The sequence below is a fragment of the Mycetomoellerius zeteki genome, unplaced genomic scaffold (genome assembly GCF_001594055.1).
Source record: "Mycetomoellerius zeteki isolate Tzet28-1 unplaced genomic scaffold, Tzet1.0 scaffold619, whole genome shotgun sequence".
In the NCBI taxonomy this organism is placed as follows: domain Eukaryota; kingdom Metazoa; phylum Arthropoda; class Insecta; order Hymenoptera; family Formicidae; genus Mycetomoellerius; species Mycetomoellerius zeteki.
In genome coordinates, this window is record NW_017257631.1 from 28,223 (window position 1) to 33,010 (window position 4,788).

At 28.7% G+C, this 4,788-nt stretch overlaps 1 protein-coding gene and 1 long non-coding RNA gene across 2 annotated transcripts in view; one reads left to right on the plus strand and one right to left on the minus strand.

Annotated features, from left to right (window-relative positions):
- Window positions 1-2,817: 2,817 nt before the first annotated feature.
- Window positions 2,818-4,788, plus strand: part of LOC108728441 (fatty acid synthase) — a 25,850-nt gene continuing 23,879 nt past the window's right edge. The window contains exon 1 of the mRNA XM_018456998.1: window positions 2,818-2,877. The gene's annotated coding sequence lies outside the window, so the exon portion shown is untranslated. The remainder of the gene's footprint in view (window positions 2,878-4,788) is intronic.
- Window positions 3,858-4,215, minus strand: LOC108728442 (uncharacterized). The gene is made up of 3 exons (XR_001936890.1): window positions 4,144-4,215; window positions 4,019-4,079; window positions 3,858-3,939 (listed from the first exon to the last, which is right to left on the minus strand). It is a non-coding gene; the product is annotated as an uncharacterized lncRNA (long non-coding RNA).

The following is a 4,788-nucleotide window of genomic DNA, read 5'->3' on the forward strand; positions in this document are numbered from 1 at the left end:
CCCACATAATCTGACAAAATCTCAAAAAGATGCTCGTGTCGATTGGTGCAAACAAATGCTTAAGAAATACAAAAAGTGCATAGATCATAAAGGAGAATATTTTGAAAAACAATAAAGTCATTTTCAATGACAAATTACTGTTTTTTTATTATTAGGCTCAAAATATAAATAGTGCCCCTCGTATGTGCATTTTGACATAACATCTCTGAAATCAATTGCGCTATTTTAGAAATCTAGTGACTTTACACTTACGAAGCGAGTTCTACTTCACCCCCCCCCCTGCTACGGAGCGAACGACTAATTTCTACGCTTCGCGTAGAAAATTGTGCGCCCCTATGCGTTATTATATAAAAACAAAAATTATATAAGAAAGTAACGTTTTCAAAGAAAATTTTTATTTTTAAAGCAGGAAATCTATTTTAAACCAGAGAATTTTTATTTTATGTAGTAGAAAGAGACGTTATTTTTTTAAACTTTTCTTCTTAATAACTTTTGAACGAATAACGAGCGACAGCTAAAACCTATTGAAGGTTACTCAGGATCGTGATCTTGACAACATATGTCAAGGTAAAGGTCATGGGGGAGGCTTCTCATATTTGGTATATTTACCATATATAATATTTTAATATAGAATTATTCACTTAGAATTATTGAACTAAAGTTGTTCACCTGCGAATAATACGCCAATGAGAACAACAAGTGCGTGAAATCGACGTTTCTGTCACGTGGACAATCCAAGTGGAATCTACGTGAACAATCGAGCGGTTTATTCGACTACAGTTTACGTGAATTCCAATTGGATAATCCACGTGACAGAAGTAATAGGTCAATTTCACATATCTATTCGTATCAGGTTTTCTCCTTTTTTCCTTTTTGTTCTTTCTCTCTTTTAAACGGAAATACTTTAACCCTTGAACAGCGGACGTCGTGATACTCGCATGCATGGCGGATGCAAGGTCAAAAAATGTGACCCAAGAGTGATAGTGTTTTAAAACATTCAAAAAGCAAAAGAAACAAAAAATAAAACCGATAGAGATTAATTTATTATAGTCGAAATCTACTAATATTAACTTCTAAAAAAAAATTTATTCCTTTTCAAATATAAAAAAAATTTCTATGCATGATATTAGCACATCAAATCATGAAACATTGTATCACACTAATATAAGTCCACTTAATTTTGATGAGAAATTTAAATTAGATAATATTAACAATAAATGGATAGTCAATCTTAGTAACGTAGAAGGCATCCTATAGGATGCCAAAGATCCACAAAGAAGGAAATCCATTAAGAATAATTATTAGTTGTATAAATAGTCCTCAATATTCTTTTGCAACTTTTTTAAAAAACATTATTGATAAAAGCATAAAAAAAGAATTTGGTTACATAAAAAATTGTTTCGAATTGGTTAATAATTTAAACAGTATTGCATTAGAATCTAATTACAAATTGGTCTCCTTTGACATCATATCTATGTACACTAACATTCCCACAGACTTAGTCACAAATAGTATTGAAAAAAGATGGATTTATATATAAAAAAATAGTTTCCTAAATCATTCCTAAAGCATTCCTAAAAAAGAATTTTTAAACGCCATTTCCTTGATCGTTAATTCAACTTATTTCAAATTTGATAACAAATTTTTTAAACAAATCTTTGGTATGTCCATGGGATCTCCGTTGTCACCAATCTTAGCGATTTTAGTTATTCAAAATTTGGAAAAAAATATTTTTTCCAACATAAATATTAACATTTCAATTTACTATTGATATGTGGATGATATTTTATTAGCAGTTCCGAACAATTAGATTAATGAGATACTAGATAAATTTAATTCTTATCATGATAGACTGAGATTCATAGTTGAGCATGGGGATGACAATTCTGTAAATTTCCTTGATGTTAAAGTGATATTAAATGATGGTTGCATCAAATTCGACATGTATAAAAACTCACGAACTCAGGAAGATATTTAAGTTATATATCTAACCATTCAATTCAACACCAAAGAGGAGTAATAATCGATCAGCTCTCTCTTGATAGAATTCTTTTTCTTTCACATCCTGAATTCCACAAAAAAAACGTTGAATCCATGATAAACATTCTATTAACGAATGATTATCTTCTTGATACAATATTTTCTACAATTAATAACAGAATTAAAAAATTATCGAATAGAAAGAATTTATATGAAAATAATATTGGCAATAATAACGAGTCCATTGATTTTAATAGAAAAAAATATTTCACAATATATATATATACCATTTATGAGTACAATCTCTGACAAATTTAATACTATAGCGGAAAAAAATAATTTTAAAGTATCGTATAAACCTATAAATACTTTGATTCATAAAATTAGGTAAGAATAAATTAGAAAAAATGGAACAATGTGATGTGGTATACAAAAGCGCGCTGTCTTGATTGCAACTCTTCTTACGTTGGTCAAACCAAAAGAAAAGCAAAAACGAGAATCAAAGAACATAAAGCTAATATAAAATAATCTAAAGATTCTCTCACTGTATTATCACAGCATTAGATCGATTGTGGTCATAAAATTAATTGGGATGATATTCAGGTATTAGATATAGAACCGTTTTTTCAAAAAAGAATCATGTCAGAAATGATTTTTATTAAATAACAAATTAATGATCTGAACAACCAGAGTGATACGGAAAAATTACTAGATACTTACTTTCCGTTGCTTAGCATAACTCCTCCTATGTAATACCATTTTACCCTCCTCTTGGAGTCATGTTGGGTATATAAAGCTATGTATCATGATGAGAATGGCAGAACATTTTAACTAATTCTTTATTACAACAGGACATCCACTTTCGATATTAATCTTCATAAGTTGATTGGAACACAGGTACTAATTTTTATAAGTTATAACTCGAAACATGAATTATAAACTTTTAATTAATCAAGAAATGTTGCGATCATTAGAATCTGGAAATTTTGCGTTCAATAAACAACTTATTACAAACATTTAGATTATCGAAAAAATTGGAATAAAAGGCGAAATTCTCTGGATATTATTGGAAACTCTTTGATTAACAATTAAAGAATAAGAAAAAACAAATTCAACGAGCGTTCTTACGTAATATTTAGACATGTTAGGAGATAATTAGCTTAGATTAGTCGTACATTTGTGTGTGAAAAGAATTTTTATACTTAACTCTTATATACTGAAAATGGCCTAATTTAAGGCCGAAACGTCTAATAATTTGTAATCCAATTATATATGTGTGTGTATTGGAATTAAATATAAACTTCGCTAAAAATATTTTGCGTTCGTGGTATATGTCCTTTATCTTTCCGTATTTAAAAAGCAGTTTTTTATTATAATGTGTAATAAATTATTTAAAATATGTAGAAAGTGAAATAAAAACGTATGTTTATCATAGAAACAAATATATATTTATTCATTTTTTTCACAGTTGAAAAAAAGTAAACAATTCTAACTCGCAGGTCTCGCGAGACCCTACCTCTGCCGGCAGAAGGTTAAATTACAAAGAAGCAAAGCTTAAAAAGACGACATACACTGCTAAAAGTTCGAGTTCACATACAAAATTTAAGAATATTCTAGTAAAATACTATTTAAAACTTCGATTCATACTCAAAAGTTTCCTTAATTTAAAAGTAAATAGACATTTAGCACAGTAATGATTAACAAGTATCATTGTTCAATTTTAAGAAAATACATAAATTATATCAAACAACACTCACAACAAGCCTTCATAAGCCAACACTAGATTTTAATGTGAAAATTAAAATTACATGGATGTACAATATAGTACAGTACACAAGTATACGTTTCGACCTTTGGTTGAGGTCCTAATACATTAACACCCTCATTAATTGTCCCTATCTCAAATATAACATTATAGTCAAGTCCTATTGCATCCTGGTCGTCAAATTGGTAAATTTGCTATATTATATAAACATATTTAACTTTTTACTTGAGTAATATATCAAAAAATAGTACAAAAATTTTTTTAAAAACTTACAAGATTGACAGAAATGCATGGTTATTCATTTGGTACATGTTTCACTGGACTGCTGAGTTCACTGTAACGATGTCAATCAAAATGAGTAAACTCTGTCTTTAATAAAGATCATCTTAGTAACTTACGTGCAACACCAAGAAGAACTAAACATTTTCTCAGTTCAGCAGATAAAATTCAACTGGCAACTCTCGATAAACAGCAAGCCAACAAAACATGTACTTACAAAGTCAGTGTTATAAACAAAAAACATAATAAATATAAGGAATGAAAGCATTACTTCCCCGAAAATAAATCCATATATAAATCATTGAGAGACATTGTATCATTTTGTAAATTAAGACCCGATTTTTTTTTATGTATATCATTTCAGATAACAATCTTTTGTGCCAAATTTTTTCTCTATCCAGTATCTGTACGTTATTCCAATCAAATTCATGAGTCTCATTTAATCTATGTTGCGTAATAACAGATAACTGCGTGGTATTTCTATTAATATTTTTATGTTCACTAATACGAGTTTTTAGACATCTACTAGTTTGTTCTACATAAGATGCTTCACAATCCCTACAATCAATCTTATAAACAACATTAGATTGCGAAGTCCACGGTATTTTATCTTTTTGGGCCTTAATGTAATTACTAAGTTTGTTAATGCCTCTATAAGCCATATGTACTAGAGGTACTTGTTTGATAAAACTCTTAATTTTATAAGAAATTTTAGGTATGAACGGGACAGTGAAAAATTTTTTATTATTCTTAATATTAATATT